We start from the raw sequence: 24,477 nt of genomic DNA, 5'->3' as shown, positions 1-24,477 counted from the left end.
ACACTTGGGAGAAGCAACACGATGCCATTCACAGGGCTGGGACATGACAGCCACACCAGTCTAGGTTGAAAGACCAGTGGGGGTATTTCCATGGTGATCACGGGCATGCAGCAAACTGCCCAGCTTCAATGACCTCATCTCAAAGGTGGGGCAATAAAACTACCAAGAAAAGTGCGTGATGATTATGGAAGACATCTGTTTACTAGGTAAGTGCCCGTGACAGCTGCAGCTTAATGGGGAATGAGTATGATTAACAAGGCCCTGTCTACCTGGCCACACGCTCCCTGCCTTCCTGCCTTGGTGCAGCAGCAGAGTTTGTTTAGCTGAGATGAACGCCCCCAGAGCAGCCCCGACGGGAAAGCTCGCAGCTCTGCATTGCGAGGCGTGTTCCTTTCCTTCTCAGTGCTGATCACAGTTTGCTGTCATCTGTTTTTATGTTTATCCCTTTTGTAACTTCCTCTCCTCCCGAGTTTTTGCTCAAGCAGTGCAGAGCCAGGTGTGTCTTGCGGCCTGCCCGATATTCTGGGCTGGGAAACAGCCGACCCCACATCTGGTTGTGGTGCTGAATGGAGAGGGCAGAAGACCCTGGGGCCCATGCTGAACAGAGGCCCCTGCACCCAAAATTATGGTCTGACTTTGGGCAAATTACACAGTCTTCTTTACCCTGAGATTCCTCATCTGTCCATGAAAATAACTTCCCATGGCACACAGAGTTACCAAGATTAAAGGGAATCACCATATTCACAACCTATTCAAGGGGCTACCAGTGCATCCTCAACAGACACATGCTGCCTTTACGGCTCTGACACATGCCAAGCGGGGCGGCCGCACACAGTGAACACTGCTAAGTGCCAGTGTGTTAAGTGCTTCATGTGTGCTACAATACTCTTTAGAACTTACAACAATCCCAGGAAGAAACGAATATTATCATGCCCATTTCACAGATTCACCAACAGGTTAAGAGAGGTTGCATTCTAGTCCAAGGCCGTATGGTGAGGAAATGCCGATTTAAACCGGAATCTGGGCCCAGGCCTAGGCTCCATCTCTCTCCCATCCACCTGACCATTTGCCTATGAATTCCACCTGTCCAATACACAAGTTTGCAGCCGGCCAGCTCTTAAATGCAATGTGTGCCACCATTTGTCAATGTTGGTTAATTACCATAAACTGTTCTCAGAAACCAGTACAGAAAAGAAAGGTGGACTTAAGGAATTCTGCATTGCCTTCTCCTGTAATGTGCAGAAACCCTTCCCTACACCACCAAATCCAAATGTAAGCTTCCTCCATGTTTATGTTTGCACACGGCTTATTAAAGAAGAATGTACCTGCAGTAATTCCATCTCGGTTGCTTTCCAAGTTTGCAGATTATCCATAATCAGACCGTGAATGAAAATACTACAATGTGAATGAAAATACTGCAACCATGTCAGTAAACAAAGAGTGCTGAAACCAAGTCATTAGCGGCTGCCGCCAACTCCCAGCGAGGACAGGCCTGCAGCCCAGCAGCTGCAGCAACTGACAATGGTGCCCTCTGAGCAGACTCAAAATAAGAAAGGACAGGATACTGGCCCTAGGTAGCTAGGTGCTTGTTTAAAGAATGAATTCAGGGAGTCCAAAATATTTGCTTCCTCCCATACATAGAAAAGCACTAAATTCTTGAACTTGAGATACCTGGCTTTCTTTAGATAACAAGCAATCTTTTACTGTTCCAACAACCTGGTCTTTGTTGTAAAGCTCCTATATATCCTAGCTCCTCCTCAACCTCTTGGGAGCAGTCCCTCAGAGAGATCTGAGAGGCTGTCATCATGGCTCGAGTCATCCCGCCAAATAAAACATAACTCTTAACCTTTAGGCTGCACATGTATTTCAGTCAACAGTTTTGGACACCATGAAGGGACCCAGAGCAGACTTTCTCCACCTGAACTCTCCGAGTATCTGGATCCTTGGTACCATAAGTGGCCCTCTGTGCCCATCTGCCTCCTTGGGGAGTCCAGATGAATTTGGGTGAGTCTCTCTTGGTTCTTGGAAATCACATATTGTTTGATGATCCTGAGTTTTATTTGGCGGTGTTTCCAGGTAACTGGCCCTCCAGTTGAAAGATACTGGGGTGAATTACCCACCCAGTGGAGACATACTGGGTGGGGCCTGGTTGAAAGATAACGGGAAATACCCACCTTGCGGAGACGGCCGAAGTGGGGCTGGTGGAATCATACCAGGAAAATACTCACCCAGTGGAGACGTCCCGAGTGTGTCCAAGTTGAAGGACACTGGGTTCAGGGCTGAGTGTTTAGGTAAGAAGTTGGTCTAATGTTTTCCTCAATTTGGTTACCTCCATTGAATTTTTCAGGATAAAAGTAAAACTCTTATGAGTAACCTTACAACTCCAAAAATGGGACCCTCCTCCTGGCTGGTAACAGCTTTCTCTGGTGACAGAGAATCTTGCAGGAGTGGTAGAGGCAAAGACTTCATGCCATAGATTTGTCCCTGAGGGAAATCTTACTAGCAAATTTATTGTGAGAACCCGACCTTACAATGTGGAATAGAACTTTCAAAAAAAATAAAAAACAGAAAAGAAAAGAAAAAATGACAGATTGCCAGCCTCCAACTATTACCCCAGCCAGGTTTATGTACGTACAAAACTTACAGCATTAATTGGGAATTAGAAAAAAAAAAAAAACTCACTATGAAAGTAACTAACCAGGCCTGATAAAAACATTTTTTGGAATTCTGAACTTATACAAACAAAATTCCCGTTAGGGGGAACTTGGATTTCTCTTCCTGTGTCCTTGAAATGTAAACGTTTTATCTTTCTCTGGGTGTTTTAAGTGTGTGTATGTATGTATATATAAGTTTACTTTTTTTTTAAAGGAAACCTTGGACTCTGCCATACAAAAGGTTCAAGTATTGTGTACATATGGTGGCCACGCAAATAAATTGGGATTCTAAGCAATTCTTTGTACCAATTGTCAGATATTTTGCCATCTTAAACTTTGTTTCATCAGCCTGGACCACAAAGGCCTTTAGCTTTTGAAGAGTAAACCTTTGAATTTTATTTAGGCAACACCCCCACTCTCATGTGGAAGAGCCTCTTCATCTTATTGGTTTAAAATCACTATATATATATTATATATATATATTATATAATAATAATGTATATATTATTATATATATATATATATATATATATATATATATAAATTGATGGCCATATGATGGATCCTTTAATTTGGAAAAACTTTTAAATTGGTGAAAGTTGAAAGAGATCTCATTATAAACAGCTGTTTTATTGGTATCTATTAAAATCAATTTTAAAGGTAGAAAAATATATCTAATGTTTAAGCTAAGAACTTAGTGAAAAAAATAAAACTGGTTTGAAAAGCTACATTTGTGTTTTTCCTTTCCGATAAATGGTTCTAGGGATGCTAATAAAAACTTAGAATAATTAATGTTAATTAGGTTGAATAACTGGAAAAAGGATTGTTAAAAGGTCAAAAAAAAAAAAGATAAGGGGCTTAACCCAAGTGGATAAATATTTTTATATGGTTATTTTGAATGAGATAAATAAAATGGACATTTTTGGATTTAGGTACAAGGTTTTGATACTACACTACATAAAGTAAAAAAAAAGGGCCAAATAGATCACCTACTGCCCCCCAACATTAAAGTTCAAACAAGTCCGTTTTATTTGCCGCAGTTTAAAATATATGTATATATAGACTGAAATACTTGATCAATGATTGGGACAACAGACCAATTAATCAAATTAAAAATTGAGAAGGGTCTAAGCTCTTTGGCTGAAACTTGGGCATCCTAGAGACTTTTCTATAAAATTAGATACAATGCACAAAAAAAAAAAAAAGGCTTCTGGCACTCCTTCTATAAATAAGAATTATTGATTAAAACATAAATATAAAAATTAAAGGTATAAGATTTAATAAAATTGAGATAAATGTCTGTAAAATTGGTATATTTAAATGGTCTTTATATAAAAGTTTTGCTTAATTATGTTGTGGGATAGATGTGTTTCAATGGAAAAACGCTTCCCCTTCTTGGTTTTATAAGTCTGGGCACAAATCTGTCCCTCAGAAAATATTAATTGAACAAAGGAAAAGAAACCAACAGAGTTACATGAGCCGTCCAGTATAACGTAAAACTAAAAACTAATATTCAGTGGCTAATAAAAAAATATAATAAGAGGTTTACAATGGGTTTAACTTATAACTCAAGGAAAAGAGACCTTACTAAATGCCTTATGCAAGCTTTGGAAAACATGATAAATTAAACCTTAAGGTTTTAAAAAATGGAATTCTTTGTTTACAGCTCTTCTCACTGATAAAAAAATGCCAATTAAGGAGAGAAAATTGGGTCTGGGTGACAGAGCAGTTCTCTGGGGAATTGGAAGATTGTGTCTTTGTCTTGCAGATCAGAAATGGAAATACAGCAAACAGTGACCTAGGACTGAGCCTAATTAGCTCAACGAAATAAAACTTAAGGCCAAGAAATTTTTGGCATTTTAGAACTCAGAACTCTGACGTGTCCTTCAGACTTTGTCAAGAAATCTTAAATGTCTGTTTCATAAATAGCAAGCCTTAGTGATTTGAGCAAGCAAATTCACTTTACTCCAACTATTATTATACCTATCTTATAAGTAAGTTTTAAAGTGAAGATATGAGATCTCTAGCTTTTGTCTGTTTATAAGACTGTGTACACATTATTGATGTGAGATATTTCTACAGCTAAAAAAAAATCAGTCAGAGATCTGCTTAATTGACGTAAAACATAAGAGCTTGAAAATTAAGTATTTTTAAAATAAAAACTGAACAAATTGACTTTCAGCGTCACGTGAACTGGAAAATATTCAATATTAAGATAATATTTGATATTGTTTAATTTAAGAATGTTCTAATTAATATAGACATCTTTAAAGTCATCAATATTAAGTATAATGCTTTTACTGTACCTAGGTTTAATGAAAGTCAAATAAGATCCTGTTATATCTGTTGCAGAATTGTCAAGAAAAAAAACAGTAATGTGGTGTGGTAAAATTTTAAGTAAATTAAATGCAAATGAGATGAGAGCTTTGGGTAAATTTTTAAAATATATTTTTAAAATGTATGCTTAAGATAATCTCTAAATGTTTGGTATCTTTAAATTCTAGAGTTGTGCTAAATTAAGTCAAATGATAGGATTTTATTAAATAGCTATGCCATTTTCAGATAAAATAAGATTGAAATATGAATTACTTAACATGTAACTTCCTCTTACAGAGAAAATAAAGGTGTTTAGAAATACTAATAAATGGATGATGCCACACTGAAATAGTCTCTATTATTAAGGGAATGATCTCAGTATCCTAGGAAAGTAAGATAAATGTGTAAAGGAAGATATAAGAATGGAATTATATTTTGTTAATGAAAAATAGTGAATTTCTCCTGAAGCTGGTTACTTCTGAATGGAAGAGAAAATAAGGGACACACTAATATGAGTATAGAAAGCTATGGAAGGCTTGTGGAAGAGGAACCCTGAGGAAAGAGTTTCATACGTGGTCGGAATTGGCTAAGTTTAGAATCAACTTGGGCAAAGTAAATGAATCTTAGAAGTAAGCAGGTACAAGACTAGATTTGGTTTTCTCGCTGTTAAGAGGAAAAAATTTTCTTAAAATGTTAATCCACCTTCAGTAACAGATTGTAAAACTTCTTATACCACTTAACTGATCTGTTGTGCCATTACCTTTGACGCATTTTCTTGTTAATGAATTAGTACTACGTTACAGTGATCTATATGTTTATCTGACCAAGTGTTCTGAAATCTTTTAACAAGCTCCCCAAATATCAATTTCTAATTAAAGTTCTTTTAATCTCCAGTTAAGTTTGGGATGCTACAGAGGGCCCCTGAAACATCCCAAAGAGAGATTTTAATCTAGTAAATTTCATTTGGCATGTTAAATAACACGGTATTGTCAAAAGAATAATAAATCTTCTAAGGTTATATTGTATGAGAAAATATTATTAATATAGATATTGTAGAAATTATATGGACTCCCTAAACTTCTGGTATATCTGAAATGTTACCAGTGATAATTCTGGGTATAGTGACCAGGTTTCTTTATCGATTATACTGTAACGGTGTTTAACCATGATTTTAAATCTTTTGTCATTTATAGACAGTTAATGGTTGTCTTCTGATGGTTTTGCAAAATGCTTGCTCTTCAAGGAGATTTACTGATTTCTAATAAATTTCAAACTATAGCAGTGAACTAAACTGGGTAAGAAATTTTAAATTTCCAATGAAAACTGTGATTAAAAGAATTAGTTACATGGGACTGAGTAAACTGGTGAATATGGTTATAATTTTTGATTTTGTTTAAAATACTACTGGCTTTTAACCTGTTTCCCAGACATAAAGAATCTCTTCTCTTTAAGCTAGCTACGATTCAAAGCAATTTGATAAATTATACCTATGTAATCAGACTTGGAACAGTTATCTTTTCTCTCTATCTGATCCCTCAATAGACTAAAAACTCTTAGGTCCCCAGTGGCTCTATCAGACAAATGAGGAAGATCATCTCCTAACAGATATAGGAATCTCAAGGTATTTTAAGGATTTTAAAGAGAAAAGAATTTACCTAAATCTGTAAGGCAGAAATCCATGACAAGCCCTTGACGGGGCTTTCCTGGCCTTAGCAAACCTTATTAACATTCTACACTGAGACTCCTAATTAAAAGTTCCAACACAGCCAATTTAAAAAAGCCTATATGATCAAATAATCAGACAACTTGTAAAGCAATTAATCTTGACATGGCTTTATTTGAGAAAAATGAGGGTAACTTTAGAGAGAAAAAAGATTATATTTTAGTGGATATTAAATTCTAGCTTTGTTAATTGACGTCCGTATTTACTAACACACTTCCCAATCATTCCTTGCTGTTATGTCACATTGCTGTACAGTTTAACTGAATTATTAATAGGATACTCTAGCTTTGTTTCTGAAGCTCACTAATCTATCCTTGGGTAAAGTTCCAATGCCCCATGACCTGCAGCCAGGGGATTATACAAACTGGAACAGGCATGACTTAACTCTCTCCTACCTGAATGAAAGGACCCTTTATCAGGTACCCTTAAATAGACCATACAAACCAAAGTTGAAGGAAACGGACTTTCGGGTTCATTTCCTATCAGAAATAGCCCCTGCAATGCACTGGCCTATAGAACACTGCTCACCTTAAAACAATGCCCAAATGGAGAAAAAGCTACCAGGCCAGGATGAGAAGAAGACGATATCTGAGGTAGACAGCTGACCCAAGACACCGTACCAGGCCTGCATAAAAATTACTGTGATAATTTCTCCTACCTTTGATTATGAACTACTCCAATTGTTAAGTTTATGGTAAATTACCTATGTCTAGTTCTTCTGTGTTACCTTTGTGAGTTTCCCTACTCCAAGGCTCTAACTAGATAGCCCTCAGAAACGTTATTCTAAAAAGAAATTATAGTTCTGTTTAGGCCTCTGTTGATCTTACAAGGTGGGAGACCTCACCTGACCAATTAATACCTGCTCTGAGACTGACCATAAATATGAACTTTCTCATAAGATCACTCAAACTCAATCAGAAACACAAGCAAAATTTTAACCCCAAAATACAACTTCCCGACTATTAAATTCTTAATCGTGACTTTATTAACGTTACTAGCTGTATTACTTATATCCTATCTATTTTATAAAATTGTCTGTTACATTTCCCAAAGTGTAACTAGGCCTACAAAATTGATGATGACTAAACATCTTGAAGAAATAGATAAAATTTATAACCCTGAATAAAGTAATTGTAATAGTGTGATTCTAGGTATGGGAATGAGCAATGAAGGGAAAACACTTCCTGGATCATAACAAACAAGTAAGACAGGTGATCCAGAGAAATTTTAGTATCAACAGGGCCTGATAAAAAACTAACACCTTGAATGGCAACTCAGAAGATCTTCACCTGAACTAGGATTGAGCCATCCTAGCACCATGGGACAAAATTGGTCATGAAATGTCTCTCAAAACATTGGCAGAATTTAGGACCAAGGGGGAGCACTGTGAATGAAAATACTGCAACCATGTCAGTAAACAAAGAATGCTGAAACCAAGTCATCAGCGGCTGCTGCCACCCCCAACGAGTGCATGCCTGCATCCCAGCCTCTCAGCCACTCACAGTGGTGCCCTCTGAGCGGACTCAGAGTAAGAAAGGACAGGATACTGGCCCTAGATAGCTAGGTACTTGCCAAAGGGATGAATTCAATGACACAAATGTTTGCTTCCTCCCATACATAGAAAAGCACTAAATACTTGATCTTGAGATATCTGGTTTTCTTTAGATAACAAGCAATATTTTATTGTTCCAACTACCTGGTCTTTCTTGTAAAACTTCTATATATCCTAGCTCCTCCCCTACCTATTGGAAACAGTCCCTCAGAGTGATCTGAGAGGTTGCCATAACGGCTTGAGTCCTCCAGCCAAATAAAACATAACTCTTATCATTTAGGCTGAACGTTTATTTCAATGAAGTCCCAGAATAGACACAACTCATCAATTCTGTAATGGAACACACTGGATCAGGAAACAAAAGCTTGTTTTAGTCTGGAAAAACTACGGTTTCCTCCTACTTCCTGTCATTATACAATCCCACCAGAACTCATTAATTTGCTGTCTGCTCATCTGGCAACCAAACTCAGAGGAGTCAACTCAGCAGAGTGCTCTACTCGGGAGAACACCCCGCAGCAGCACTGCAGGCTACCTGCCTTCCCGCACGCTCTGCTGACCCTTGGTGTCCTCCGTGACAACCAGGACAACAGAGCTGTTCCCAACAGCTGCGAAGTCCCACACGTTAAATAAATCATTTTATTTTATACGATATTTTACGTATATACCCATCTCTGAAAACAGCTTTGCTAGAAGCCCAAATCTTCAGCATCAATCTGCAAAGGCAAATCCGGTCCGCAAGGGAAAACAAGACTTAAGACGAAGCTAAGGCGTCCAAAGTACTCTCCACGACCTAAGGCCTCCAAAGTCCCCTGCAGGACCTTCAACCAAACTGCCTGCAGGCCTGCAGCTGCAGGCGGCAACATGTCTGCTTTTAAAGCAACCCCTTCCTGCCCTCGGGCACTACAATGTCCCTCTACGCCCTCCCTTCCCAGGGTAAGAGCAGCCGCTGCAGAACCTCACAGGGCAGCACTGACAGGACTGGACACAGAGGATCAGAGCTAAACTAAGCCTTCTGATTACACGAGCTTGTCACTCTGTCACTTTACAGACGAAGATATATATATAGAGAGGTGGGGTGATCTTGCTCAAAGTCACACAGCTAATAAGTGGCAAAGTCTATAACTCTGCTCCTCCCTCCGGTGTGACGCCCCAGCTGGGACGCCCACAGGGTTCTCTCGTGCCTGCCTGACCAGTCCATTACTGGCACTCATAAAACACCACAGGGTCTGACCCTAGCCTACTTTTTCAGCATCTTTTCCCTGCAGTCTCGCAGGAACAAGGTGATTCGGGCCATTGTATGACTTCTGGCTCCCAGAAGCCTCCGTGCTCAGGCTGGTCTTGCCTGTGCATCCAGCACCCTGCTCAGAGGCTCTTCCTCCCCTGCTGGAACACGTTCCCACTCTCCGAATGACACCCCCTCAGGGAAGCCCTCTTCTCACCCTCAGCTCAGCAGGTGTCCCAGGCCACATCCCGAGCTGCCCCATTAGGACTGCGGGTGCCTATGTTTGCTACTCAGACCAGCAGCCTCAGAGCCAGGGATTATGCCCGGGTCACCCTGTAAGCCTACTGCCTGCCTCACAGCCCCCAGCCCGCAGGTCACCTGGAAGTCGCAGCAAGTGCCCCACCCAATCTCAAAGTCTCTTCATTTGCCAGCACCGCTGATGGCTGGTCTCCAAACTTTGGTCAGTTTTGCACAAAACAGCAGCTTCCACTGTGAAGCAGGGGGTTTTCTCTTCTGCTCCCCATCCTTACTGGAAACGTCTAGGGAAATGAAAAGGCCTTTTCTCAACCCTTTTCTGATGACACCCTCCCACCCATAATACTCACATGCTCAAGAGCTTTGGGTCTACCTGATTTTGTTTCCCTTACGCTAAGTGGCTCAAAACACTGCGGGATTCTTTCTCTTTTGAGGGTATTTTTACTCAGTTTATTGGCTTTAATCTGCTTTTGTCTCTCTCTTCAATATCCCTAGAAGTTGCCACTTCTTATTCCCTTCAGCAGCCTCCCTCCCAACATCTAGTCTAGGAAATCAGCTGTGATGAGGGGCCCGGGGGAAGTCACAGATGATGCAACTAAGGCACAGAGAGGTGACTTAATTTGCCCGAGAAGATCAGCTTCAAGCCCCAACACTGTGTGTCACGTACCTCTGTTTAACTCTTATGCTAACCAAGCGATCTATTTGTAGATTATGGTTATAAACAGATGAGGTATGAAAATACATACAAGGACACACATCAACTCTAAGAATTTCATTATCTCCACTATTTTGTTTCTATTTATTTTATTTCTATTAAAAAAAATTAAGAACCTCTGCAGTCAATATAGCAAAATGTTACTGGGCTTTAAATACAGAATATAGAGGTTTTAATTGTGTCATTACTCATCCTTATTTGTATGTTCACAAGACAAACTGATTTGAAAGTCTCTCTCCCCTCCCCCTACTCACTACTGGCTCTCACCTGAGCTCCCAAACCACACATCTAACAGCCGTTCACTTTACCCACAGCTGTACTCATCAGTTATCCCCCAGAAATCCCTCTACAGCTTTCCCTCCTCAGAGCACAGCAGGACCATCACTTACCTCATTAATCCACCCAGAAACCTGTTCCTTCCTCCATCCTACCTTCACAGACAGCATTCATCCTTTCCTTTTTACCATCTAAAGATGCCTTCAATCTGTTCGCTTTTACCCACTGACCATCCCACCGGTCAAGTGGAAGCCACCAACACTGCCCACCTGGACTCACGAGTCTCCCAAGTGGCCCCAAAGCCACTCTCCCCTACTTGAGACAAATGGGATTGTGTCACTCCCACGCTTTTAGGACTGATTTCAAACCCACTGTTCTTAGAAGAAAGTCAAGTTCTTCACCTGATGAAGGTCTTGGCCATCAAATTGTCAGCTCAGGGAGGGGAGGACACGCCCTCTCCCCTAGGACCCGCCCTCTGGCAGAGCATCAGCTTGGGAGGACCTGCTGAGCTACACCAGCCTGTATTCTAACCCTGGTCTTGAGTTCTTAGCAAACTGCTTCACTTATCCATACAAATCCAAGGTAGATTAGAAAGATATTAGATGTTGAGCTAGACTATTGATTTGGGGAGTTTGCACTAGCAACCTGCAAGTACATGTTCTAATGCTTCTGTCTTCTTAAAACCAAACCCAGATTTAAGTAGTATTTGTGGAATGTCTTCGGAGTAAATGGGACTGTAGTTTTACAGACTTTATGTTTTATACCATGAACAACCCGGACAGGGTCACAAATGGAACCGCCTCAGAAGTGACAGAAGACAGGTGAGAGGCACAAAGCAACAGGTCACAAAGATGGTAAGAGCAAAGTTGTTTCTCCAACCCCCCAAAAAATTTTTGAAAGAACCGAAAACTCTGAATTTTGTAAGTAAAATACTATCATATAAAGAAATAAAATAATCCTCTTCATCAGGGTTTCAAGATCTGACTCCAGAATTTTTAGCATGCCATATTGAATCCAAGCACAGAAAAATCAGATGGACTAGTGGTGAGTAAGTTCCAGGAAAACTGCAGTAATTCCTCCACTTGTAAAAGCACATAAACTCACCTGTCGAAGATGAATGTAAACTGCATTCTGGAGAAATTCGGTAGCTCCCAGGCTCCGCTTCTGGATGGCAAGGACATGGACAGCTTCGAAGCATGCTTCTAACTCAGTCACCAGCATTCTTACACTGCAGGGGGAAACGGAGGCCCTCAGTCAAGAGCAGAGGTGTTCCTGTCGTGTCTCGCAGGCCGTGCCTCGGGGACTCAGTGCCCTGTAGCAGCCCGGCCCCAGGCGAGGACCCGCAGCATGGCCCACCCAAGCAGGAGGTACACTGTGCTTGAGAAAGCCCATCCCCGATGGGGGCAAGAGTGGCTGGTGGGTTTGAGTGAACATATAAATGCCCATAGAAATATGCCTGCATTCATTCAAGTGATACAAGCAACAGTAGCAGGCTATTTAACAAAATTTCAACTGTCAGTGGAAATTTACCATTCCTTTCCACTTGTCCCCTGCACTCTGAGACAGGCTTAGGCTCTCTCACACCGGCAGCTCTGATGCAATAGTTGTGAAGTCGTTTTACTTTGCTGCAAGTGTCCTCGCTCCCCGTGTGGCTGTGACTATCGTCTCTTAACACAGTCAGATGTCTTCCTGAATCTCTCCCTGCGTTCCTTGCTCCTGCTCCTCAGATCCTAAGATAAAGGGCAAGTGAACACACATGACCAGAAAAGGCACCGTGGACTTGAACGAAGTCCTCAGTGATCCCCTAGGTGAGTGCTGCCCACCCCTTACCTTCGATTCTCAAGGTTCTGCCCAGGGTGACATCCAGACAGGAAAGCGTCCTGGGCCAATTTAAAGCTGTGTGACTTGGGCCCTGGGACAGGTGCAGGAGCTGGTTCCAGTGCCGTGCCCCTCCCCACCTCTGCTCCCCTCTCTCCCAAGGACCCACTGCCAAGCCCCCAGGTTCCCTGATATTCTGTCCTTCTCTTCTAATCTAATCCAAGCCCTTTTCCTCTTCCTTTATTCCCTAATTATCACCAGCTGAAGTGGTTTTTCAGTCACATTATCTGAAAAAATTTCCGGCAGCTGAAAAAGGTCTCCAGAGGTCAATGCCCATATGCTGGTTCCTGAAGAGAGCCCCTGGTTATGGGGTCCCTCACCAACACCCACGGGGCATCAGACATGTTGCAGACTCGACCACCCCCAACAAGAGTTTGCTGTGACCCCAATGCCCGCATAGCATCCCTGCTCTCATAAATGTATTTGGCCCACTTATCCGTTACTAAGAAGCATAAGTAAAAGAATTGCTCATGTTTCTTACTAAAATTATTTATGTGGTGGAAAAAGAAATTGTAATAGAAAAGAATAAATTTGACTGCATTATTAGATCTGTTCCTTTGGCTTTAAACCTTTGCTGTTTTCTAGGCTCAGACTTGGTAGCTCTGTACCTTTTGTAAAAGAAAGTTGCCTTTAGCCTGAAATATCCAGGAGAGCCTATTCTCCGGGCTCTGATCTTTCACGATGTTAACTCTTCTGCACTTATGTTGAGATGGCAAGTTGCAAAATAGAAAATCAACTTTGGTTTTTTTTGGAGGTTTTAGAGGGGCACCATGATTTGACCCACGTGGACAGCTGCAAGAACAAAGAATTCCAAGGAGAAACAATTCATACCGCAAGAAGTTTGCAACAACCAACCACATCCCCGCCCCTTTTTAGTATAAAAGTGGACTGATTTCTGACTTGGGGGAGACGGTTCTCCAGCATGTCATTCAGCCATCTTCTGGGTCTGCCAGCTTTTCAAATAAAGTCACTATTCCTTGCTCCAACACCTCAATCTCCCGATTTATTGGCCTGTCATACAGCAAGCAGTACGAGTTTCGACTTGGTAACAAGATGACTGCATTGGAGGTAGTATGTCTCCACTCTTTCCTCATTTCCAATATGTAACATGCACATCATTTATGATCTAGTTCAAATAATTCATCAAAGACAACCACAAAAAGAAACTACACTCACCTAGCTATCAACACTGAAGTCACAACCTATCAATTTTATATGCTGTTTAACAACACAACTAAAAAACGTAACATAGGGAATTGATTCCACAGAAATAAAATTATTTCTACTCCTTCAAAACCTTTTTTTCTTTTCTATTTTATTTTGTTTTGCATATTGAAAAGAAAATAAAAGACAAATCATTTTATTTCACGTATTTTGTTATAGCTACATAATTTAAATACTACAAAGATACTTAAATTGCAATAAAAAATTGTTCATATATTGTACAAAGATATATATACAATCAATGTGGATAAGGAAAGGAATGGACATTTACTAAAAATCCACTGCACATCCAGTTTTTTACAAGCATATCCTGGAATGTAAGCTCTATGATCCAGGGGTCCCCCACCTGCATTCTCACTGCTGAGTCCCTTAGTAATCTTCTACCAAGGCACCAGCATAGAACCACGCGATCAGTATTTTAGGTATAAATGAGGAAATTAGCTCATTCAATTCTAAAACAAAAACCCTAAAATAAATACTGAACTTATTTACAGATAAAGAAAATTGGACACAAACAAGTACAGTTTCTTCCCCAAGTTCACAAAGCTAATAACTGGTAAAGGCAAGATTTGAACTCATCTGTCTGATTCTAAAAACTAAGGTGGAAATCCCTTTCGACTGGGGAGGGTCCAGCAGCACAGCCTATCACCCTATCTTTGTTCAGATCTAGCCTTAGACAGCCTGAGACAGCACCCCATTCCTATGGAACTTGAGGGCAAATGATAACAATAAGGATTTTATATCCAGTAGTTTCTTAGGTATCATTTATACAAACTGTCAGCAGGACAGCAGAAAAACTCTGGGAAATATGAGTGGGTCCAGGGCTTTTTGCTGATTAGAAACTCAGTCTTTCAGGACAGAGTGACCTTCCCATGAGAGGCCACACAGACCTAAACTAAAGACAGCTGAGCAATGAAAACTAGCAAGACCCTGGAACTCAAGCAAGAAGGATCCCTGCCATCTCCCACCCTGTTGCCTATTCATCCACGTGGACACGAAGACAGAAGACCCGGGTTCTTGTCCAAGTTACACCATCATGGATTCTCACCCATAAACAGTTATTACTCTATGCTGTCCTAAGTCCTTTCCAACTCAAATATTTTGACACCAATATCTCAGCAGAATGTCTATGTCTCCACATCCTCTCTTCTATAAGAATAGTTCTATGGCCACAAAGCAGAAATCCAATTAAAAACACCATGCACTAAGCAAGGTGAAATTCTGCATAAGAGACTTTGCTCTCACGCTCAGTGAATGAAAACTCAGAAAAATTGGTCCTTCTCCCTCAGCAAGTGTTAGGTTGGCTTATTGTGTGTGTGGGTGGGTGTGCGTGTGTGTGTGTAAATCAAATACAATGACGTCTGTGATCTGTACAGATTTTTTTTAAGTTAATGTCATTTCATGAGGATGAGACACCCTTTAAAGTAATTTGAATCTAGTGTTCTGAGAGAGTCTCAGGATCTTTTGGTGGAGGAGGGGAAAGGAAAGGAGGAAAGAAGTAAATGAAGCAAAGGAGTAAGAATACTGCAAGGGAAAGGCAAGACATTAATTTTGTTCCTACTTGCATCACAAACAAATTACGGACTGGCTTTGCCCCGATGTCCTGTCGAGCACTGAGTTGCAGATGAAGAGGTGACAGCCAATTTCTCACTGAGCTTGTGACTGTACGTGGCATCTTATAGAAACAAATCATTTATCCTGATCAAACACTCTAGCAGCAGGCCGTAATTCTCCTATTTTGAGAGATAAGAAAATATGAGTTCAAAGAGGGTAGATAACTTGACAAAAGTCAGAGGACCAGTAAACAAGAGAGGATGAATTCAAACTCAGATCTGAATGCAGAGTCTGATCTTCCCACTCCCAGGACTGGAAAATCCTTAACACACAGACTCCCCAGCTCCCCTGCAGTGTTCCTGGCACCAAGCATTTCCCATGGCGATGGACTCCAGTTCTCACAGACACAGTGCTCTGTGCAGCCAATGACCTTGATCAGACCTTGATCATCTACCTGCCACGCCCACCAGGCTTCACCATACAGGTAGGAAAGCTGGCTTTCAAGTGCATACAAAGCCACCCCTGGTCTAACCTGGGCTCTTCTGGGGCTTCTCCAGCCTAAAGGCAGCCATGAAAGTGCTCACAGTTTGTACATGAGCCACACTACCTGTCTCCATCAGTCTCCACACCTATACTTCTTAGCTATGACCATTTTGATAATATTGGAAACAAATATTTAAAAACACAAAAGAAAGGATCCAGGAACAATTACTTAATACTTACAATTTTAAATGATTTGTTACAAAGTGAGTATTTACAAACCGAATCTGCCTTCCTAGGTGTCAGTTTAAACAGCTAAAAAATATAATAGCAAAAAATTCTCACTTACAAAATTAAGAAAAACATCAACAATAATCTGGAATAAACTCAAAATTAATGCCCATGTTGTACATGGAGATAACTACAGGACTGTACTGAGGGGTAAATAAGAGGTGTGAATGTAGAGACATCAACATATTGCATGGAGGAAAACAGTTTTGTAAATACGGAAGTTCTCCTAAAAATAATTCAAAACTTAATAAAAATTCCATGAATACTCTTATCTGACTTTTTTTTAACTTGACAAAATATTTTAGAATTCTTTAGGAATAATAAAGTCATAATAATAGCCAAGAAAGTTTGGGATGGAAGAAAAGAACAAAAAAAATCGCACTGTCAGATAATAATTAATTTTTACAATATGTAAGATATGGCGCAGGAGTAAGGAAGTATGATTGACAGAAATATAGCATGAGCTCAAAAAGAGACTCTAGTGTACATAAGCATTTTGTGCATGTGGGATTTCAAATCAAAGAGCAAATTGTGAATTCAATAATTGTCCTGGGACAATCAGAGAATCACCTGGAAAGAACAAATTCTATTCCTGTCATAATGACCACGAAAAAAATTACAGATAGTTGTTTAAATATTAAAATACTAATAACAGCAAATACAACTCTTTGCTCACATTAATTCAACTTCTCCTCACTATAACAAGTACTATTATCATCTCCATCTTAGACATTAAATAAACCTACATAAGAGATTTATACCATTATAAGAAAGTATTTCTAAGAATAATAACAAAGATAAAACCCAAAAGGAAGACATTTACTATCTTAAGAATATTTTGAGCCACAACAAAAATAAACCTACTGAACAAAATGAAACGAAAGAAATGACAAGGAAAAACTCTGTGATAGATGTTGATGAAGACAAGGGATTAATGTTCATAACATACAAAGAGCTGTCACAAAGCAAAAAGAAGCTCCCTCACTTAAATTTGTGCAAAGGACAAAATGGATCATTCACTTTTCAAAAGTCAGATGGCTAATCAGTGAAAAATGCTCAATACCTCACTGGTCATCAAATGCAAACTAAAACAATGAAAAAGCACTTTTGCTCATCTTATTGGTAAATATTTTTAAAAGATATTGTAGCTAGTGTCCATCTGTGGGAGAAAAAACTGTGAGCGACCTTTTTGGAGGATGACATGTCAATGGATATGTAAACTCTGAAAAACGTGTGTACACACTGATTCAACCCCACTTCTAGGAATCGTTTCGTTTAGAAAAAAAAATCAGTTCAAATAGATGTAGTGTTTACACTGGTGGGAAGAAAAGCTGAAGTGAAATCATATCCAGCAATAGAGAATTGGTTACATAAGTAATTCTACATTTTTCATTCCACACTGGAGAAGGAATTTCTAGTCACTTGAAAGTAGCCTGTGATGAACGTAAATGTCACATCCAGGGACTAAATTTCCAGAAGACTTAACTAAAGGCATGCTCATACAATATCACAGGAATGTCTGTTAAAGAAAGATGCCAGTCAAACATCCTTTCTGACAGTGGAAAATGGAGAAAACTTAAGTGTCCACCATCAAGACAATGATGCGGTAAATCACTGCGAGTTGTGGGCACTTAGGGGGCCGGCGTTTCCCCTTGGCCCAGGGCCTTGTACACAGCACTCTCCCACCAAAGTTGTCCTTGCACAAGAGACCACACCTGCACATCAGGAGACCCCTCCAGTCTATCTGAAAGGACCGGGTGAGTCTGGAGTGGGAGGACGTCTATGATATACCCCTGAGTGAATAAAGCGAGCTGCAGAAAACATATAGTATGGCTTTATTTTTCAAAAAAGCATATATACACACATATACATAGATTTCTCATATGTATGTACGTATGTATGTATGGGTATATATATATGTCATAGGCATAAAGGTCATGAAATATATACACCATATTGGCAACAGCTTTTACACTCAGGAAATAAGGGGAAGGGAGGTAGGGCTCTTTCGGTCCCACCACAGTTCTCTTTTCAGTATTTCAGTTAAGTACACTTGGAATTTAAAAGTTTATTTAAGTCCGAAGTAAAATGGACGATGCCTCCACAAGACATAATGCTATACTGGTCATTAAAAATCATGCCAGGGGAGATAGAATATTGTAGAAAAACATGTAATAAGCCGAATGGAAAATGGAGGTCTCCACACAGTAAACAGGCACAGAGTGCTCACTGGTTTTTATAACAGAGCTGATACACACTGATGAAAAGAACAGAAAGTAGATGTTAAAGTGTTCATTATAATTTCTGAGGAGTGGGACCTGGATAGCCTCTTTTGTCCCTTTTTTCAGACTTATTATATTAAATATACATTATTTTTCATCTGAAAAAAGCATTTTTAGATGTGTAGTAACACACATTGGAGAATAATACACGAGTACTTACAGAAACAAATAACTAGGAGACACCGCAGCAGCGCCACACAATGTAGAACGGGCGATCCTGATTAACACCGCGCATTTACATAAGGACCCACAAAGTGAGAGCACCTGCTGTAACAGGGCGCGGCCCCCTTCTATTTGTCACTTGTGTCTTCAGGGCTGAGGTAGTTCTGAGCATGGCCAGTGTCAGTGTTGGTGTCTGGATGGATGCCACTGGATGTGAGGGCACCTGCAAGCCGAGAGGAATAACAGAAATCATCCTCTGCCTTATCTGTCTTGTTTCTGTGTTACTTTAAAAGAGAGGCATAAATAAGATAAACTGTTTATCTTCCCTACTGAAATTTCTGTAATGAAACCGTTTTCAAAGTGTTCACAACTTATATTCTGCCTATAACAGACTTTTCATCAAAGCTTCATATTTATTAAATGTTAATTAACTCAGTTAATTAACTCCCTGTTGAAACCTTCTACTATAGAACATGAAATGCACTATGTGAAAGGACCACGCCTGCAGTGACTAGCTTGGCTGTCTTGACGGCAGTGCAGTCAGCCCCCAACATCCCGTGGCTCTGAGCTCCTGATGCTGCTAAGAGAGCACGCTGCAGCCTCAGATGGAGAGAAAGTGTGAAAGCATTTCCTGAAATCTACAGCACTGACAAAACATAACTGACAAATCCCAGGCTCCTTTGAAGCTGTCATTTTCGGTTTCTGGCCAACCCCCGTCAATGAGCAGAACCACCCCATTCCCGAGCAATGGCACTCACTTGGTAAGAAGTTCTGGAGAAATTTCCAGGTATAGAATATAACCAACTATACGTAGAACTCTGACAAAAGAAACAATGCAATACCCTGATTTTGGAAGACACTCAAAATATTCTCCTAAGCCTTTGTAGCTGGAAAGGTTGGGCTTCTCCTGAGCCACTTATTTATTTCACAGCCAGTGAGCATCTCCCACAAACCCTGTTACCCTGTGTCTGCTGGGAGCATCAGGTACACTCATGCTGTCGATCTTATAAGTCACAGGGCAGAGGCGTGTGTCTCATGGCTGCAACCATCATACAGGCTCGCCTCCTAGCCTGACAGTTTGAACTTGGCCCAATTTTCTAACCTGTTTATTTGGTATCTGTTCTTCTGTAAGCTGCCTGAAATGCTTTTTGGAACAAGTCAGAAGAATGAGTGGGTAGATAAATGGACAGATGAACAGGTGAGAGATGGGCAGACCGAAAGAGAGACTCCAGGAAAAGGGGAACAAATAAAATTTCCTGTGCAAAACCCTCTTCTAGTCAGGGAAGAAAACCACCACGGAGAAGAGTGAAGAGGCAGGTAGCTTAGGACTGTTTCCTGGATTCCATGAAAAGTCACACCAAGTGATGAGAGGGTAGAACTATAAATAATAAAAGAAATAAAGCACACATGCTTGAAAAATATATCTACAATATGTACTTTCTAAAGAATAGATTCAAATCAGCAGGGCCCAATACCACAATCCTTGGGTATTTACAGAAATGAGAATCCCATCTCCAAACCACAAGGCATCCCTTTGGAGCACTGAGAGTCTACACGGGGCGGTCATAAAGCCATCACCGCAAAATCTATGCTATCCTGCTCTTACGAGGAACGAGCAGTTGTGCACGTGTGACAGTTACACCCCACAGCACCTCTACGGGGGAGGGAAGCCTAGCGAGCCCCATTTCTGCAGGACAGAAAACCAGTCCTGGAGAGCCTAAGCCAACCTACCAGTTCTCCATCTCACAGGACTGGTCACTCCAGAGCAGGACTCTATCTCAGACCCATGTTTCTAACCACAGTACTACCATGCTTTATGTGCTTTTTGTGTGTATAATACATTTGTTTCTGGCATGAAAGGATATTTAATAAATTTTCGGTTGTCTTGTCTATCTCATTAGCTCACAATCAATCTTTATACTGTTGAATTGTACTCTTTTCCTCTGGAGAACGGAACGGAAAGAGCAGGGGTCAGAATGAGGTGGAGCTCCATTCTTTATCTGGTATCTCATCTCATCCAAGTCCCCAACCAGGGAGAAGGAGACAATGTTCTCTTCATCTTTTAAAGAGAGGGGTCCACTGATGATGACTTACTCAACCCAAAAACCAAGGCTGGGGGAAGGGCACATGTAGCAACCAGAGCAGTATCAGATGTAGGAAAGTGAAAAGAGCTCACGGGAGGGCTCAGGGGGTCAGCCTGATTTAATTTCAATCGATAAAAAATACTACACTGTAAAAATACTAGCATGCAATGGATTTGCTCTTTCTTGACATCTAGCAAGTTTCCACAGCCCACATGTAACATTATCGTGAACTAGTGAAAGGAAGAGTCTACAGACAGGGAAAATCAATGTCACAGGCAGGTTGAAAACCAGGCTGGAGTTTAGGAAGAGAAAGGGCATAGTTAAGAATTGGGGAAAGGCTGGAGGAAAAAATCATCACAAGGACTCTCAAGCATCATCCTTCAATCATATAATCATTCATTCAAGAGAGAGTTACTGAGGTCCTATTTTGTGCAAGATTGTACACAAGGCAAAGCAAGAGCGCAGGGACCATGTTGGCAGCAAGAGGCGGGGCTAAAATACACTTCTGATCCCGGTACCTTGCACACTCGTCCTCAGTATAAAGGCAAAGAAAAAAAGTAAAATAATATTCTGTAAACTCAAAGCAATGCTGAAAAAAAATTAAAGAAGTCCTAAATACCTGGACAGACACGCCACGTACATTCCTGGATCAGAAGACAGTGCTCTTGGAATGGCAGTGCTCCCCAGAGTGATCCGTATATTCTACGTGGTCTCGATCACAATCCCAGTGGGCTCCTCTGCAAAAACTGATTAGCTGCTGTTATAATTCATATGGGAATTCGAGGGTCTCAGTAACCAAAACGATCTTGAAAAAGAAGAACAACATGAGAGGAGTTGTAATTCTCAATTTGAAACTGTACAACTGTATCTCTAGGTGAGATTAGAGGCCATTTTTAAGTTATTACTGTGTTTATCCTTATTTTCTAAATTCTCTAGAATGAATATAATTGTTATAATAAGGAAAATAAAAAGTAAGGTATCTTTTAAAACATGCACACCGATTCATTCATTGGAAAAAATGTATTTTAAATATAAAGAGGTAAACAAATATCTAGTGAAAAAGGACTACTTAAAAACAAGAGTGCATTTACATATTTAAGAAATTGAAAACTGAAAAGTACAAACACATCAAGTTTCTAGGGAGACAAATACAACATATTAACACTTATTTTCAAAAATTCTAATTGAACAATGAAAATTCAAGAAAGGGAAAATCGCGATTGACAGCCAAATGCAAACACATGGAGAGCAAAGGCCTAGAAATCACAGTTCCTTTAACTCTGCTACTACCTCAGTAGGGGAGGAAATTCCTCACTGAGGAGACAGTGGAATCCCATGCATAAGACAGGATACACAGTACAAACTGCGCTAGAATCGGGGGTGATTTTCTTAGAAGAATTCTAAAGTTAGAACATTGCTGAAAAACTATAAATACACTGACAGACAGATTAAAACACACAGTCATATATATTATATAGAAACATATGAAGTCTGCTCCCATGTTACATAGAAATACAAACATATTTGTTCATTTATGGGCACTGATTACTTTTTCCCAGGTAGAATATTTCAACTAAAACAAATAATCAATAATACACACCTCTTGTCAAATCTAGTTGATATGTTACTCTGCTATGTAATCATAATGTGCGTAAGATAGACCTAAAATAAGTGAAAAAGATCTTTGTATGGTTTCTTGAACTCTTCTCAACATTCCAAACTTAATTTTAAAATAGATCTGAGCAGTATTTCTATATTATCTTTTCCCTTGTGAAATGACCAATACAGTCTGTTGTCAAAATTCTGTCCTTACAATGATTCACGAGCACCGTATCCTCACAAAACTGCTGGACAGCAAGTCACTATCCAGACACTGTGACCAAACAAATGAAACACAAGGAAGACAGTGACCCTATTCTGGAGGGCTTACTGACTGTGTCAACACCGGGGTTTTTATTTGATTGGTTTGATTGGGTAGCAAAATAAAATCAATCAATTATTTTCTTCTCTGAGCATTCTGTAAGTCATGACTCTTTTCAGTGTCATGAGCAGGAAAGACTTAAGCATGACTTGATTAGGTCAAATAGCAACAATGATCACCGGAGAGTGAGTAATAAAGAAGTTAACTGATAGCAATGCTTCTGCCTACATGAGACCTAAAATAAACCTACACTGATATCCGAAAGGAAAATGAGGAGATGAGGTTCCCAATGAGAAAACAAACAAACAAGAAACCAAAAAAGGAAAGACTTTTTCATTAACGATTCCAGGCAGTAGTGGAGCATGTTGTTGAGGAGCATAGATGCTGGGGACAATCATGAGGCTCTGAACTCCCACAGCACTGGGTAGCTTTGACACTCATAAGTCAGTTAAATTTTCTGCATCTCAGCCTCCTATCCATAGACTGGGGACAACAACAGCACCCGTCTTCTAGGACGGTCCTAAGAATTAAGATATTTTATATGTAAATTTTAAATCAAATACCTCAGATTTTAAATATTGCCCCAAAAGAACAAGGAAAAAAGAAAACAGAGATAAATTTGAGTTCATCAAATTTAAAACTTCGCTTCAAAAGACACCATCCAGAAAGTGAAAAAACAACACTCAGGAGAAAATATTTTCAAATAATTTATCTGATTAGGAATTTGTATCTCCAAATAAAACAGAGCTCCTACAATTCAACAAAAAAGACAACTAAATTAAAAAATGAATAAAGGATCTGAAACGGTATTTTTCAAGGAAAATATACAAATGGCCAATAAGCACAATGAAACGATGTTCAAAATCATTAGCTGTAAGAGAAATCATGTCAAAACCACTAGGAGAAACCGCTTCACACTCACTACAAGGTTATATTTAAAAAAAGAATAACAAGAACTAATGAAGACACACAGGAATCAGAGATAGCAGCCCTTGCTGATGAGATGTAACACAGCGTGGCTACTTTGGAAAACAGCCTGGCAGGACCTCAGAGAGTTGAACAGTTGGTTTCTGAATGACCCAGCAATTCTGCTCTGTGGGCACACACGTAAGAGAACTGAAAACAAATGTCCACATAAAAACTCCTACAGGAATGTTCAAGGTGCCATTATTCATCACAGCCAAAAAGAAGAAACAACCAAAATGCCTATCACCTGATGAATGGGTAAACAGAGGGGCCCAGCCATACAGTGGAATATTATTCAGCAATAGCAAAGCATGGAGTACTGACCCAGGCAAAAACGTGGACAAACATTGAAAACGTTACTCAGTGTGAAAGAAGTCAGTCATAATAGACGGTTCCATTTACATGAATTGACTCGATTTAAATGAAATGTCCAGCACAGGCAAATCTACAGAGAGAGAAGAGTGGCTCCCTGGGACTGGGGGTGGATGGGGAAGATGGGAATGAGTGCTTATACATACAGGGTTTCCTGTTAGGAGGATGAAAATATTCTAAGATTGACTGGGATGCACATTTCTTGGCATAGAGTAAAAACCGGTGTAAATTTTAATGGGTGAATTTTATTAAAACTGTTAAGAACAAAAGCACCTCGGGCCAGTACCTTCCCATAGTAGATGCAAATTGCTAACTTTTATTACAGGAAGAAGAAACTGCCCTCAGCATGAAAGCAGGAGATCAGCAAATGTGAGTTAACCGAAATTGGATAAGAGCAGTTCACTTGAAACAGTTGCTGAGTGTATACGAAATATTCAGAATGAAGAAAATCAGTTTGACATCAAGATGAAGCATTCTGCTTCAAATGCAGATCAAGGATTCGGCAAGCCCACCTGCTAGAAATAACCAGAGAAGAAACCTGGTTCTTAAA

At 40.0% G+C, this 24,477-nt stretch overlaps 1 long non-coding RNA gene across 1 annotated transcript in view; it reads right to left on the bottom strand.

Annotated features, from left to right (window-relative positions):
- The window catches only part of LOC141573363 (uncharacterized), a 37,882-nt gene that overhangs the window by 12,796 nt on the left and 609 nt on the right, over nucleotides 1-24,477 (bottom strand). The window contains exons 2-6 of the long non-coding RNA XR_012499064.1: nucleotides 21,288-21,473; nucleotides 18,583-18,807; nucleotides 13,200-13,383; nucleotides 12,244-12,443; nucleotides 11,818-11,941 (exon numbers count right to left, since the gene is read on the bottom strand). This is a non-coding gene — a long non-coding RNA (uncharacterized LOC141573363). The remainder of the gene's footprint in view (nucleotides 1-11,817; nucleotides 11,942-12,243; nucleotides 12,444-13,199; nucleotides 13,384-18,582; nucleotides 18,808-21,287; nucleotides 21,474-24,477) is intronic.

The sequence above is a fragment of the Camelus bactrianus genome, chromosome 15 (assembly GCF_048773025.1).
Source record: "Camelus bactrianus isolate YW-2024 breed Bactrian camel chromosome 15, ASM4877302v1, whole genome shotgun sequence".
NCBI lineage: Eukaryota > Metazoa > Chordata > Mammalia > Artiodactyla > Camelidae > Camelus > Camelus bactrianus.
Note: the sequence above shows the minus strand (reverse complement) of the source record. Positions and strands in the feature narration are given on the sequence as shown.